Genomic DNA, 306 nt, shown 5'->3' on the forward strand with positions numbered 1-306 from the left:
GACCAATCGGTAACGTTTATGTTCTATCCGCTATTCTTCTTCCTCCGTTAGTCGAAATACACTATACGTCATGGCTGTCCTGTTGGTCTGAGGAGGGCCTCGGCTAGGGGAGGCCCCAGACTCCTCCTGGCCGGCCCCACACCGGCGCCAGCCTAGGCGAACGTCGCTAGTTGGAGCACTAACCTTAAGCCCTGCGGCCTCGCGACCCTCAAGGCGACCCTACAGGTGACCGGGCACCCGTCAGGCCGAGAGCTAACCGTTAAGACTAGAGCCTCCAGATCTGAATAGTGCCCGTCACTCTTGTTG

The sequence above is a fragment of the Frankliniella occidentalis genome, unplaced genomic scaffold (assembly GCF_000697945.3).
Source record: "Frankliniella occidentalis isolate FOCC.00 unplaced genomic scaffold, Focc_3.1 Scaffold50, whole genome shotgun sequence".
Classification (NCBI taxonomy): Eukaryota; Metazoa; Arthropoda; class Insecta; order Thysanoptera; family Thripidae; genus Frankliniella; species Frankliniella occidentalis.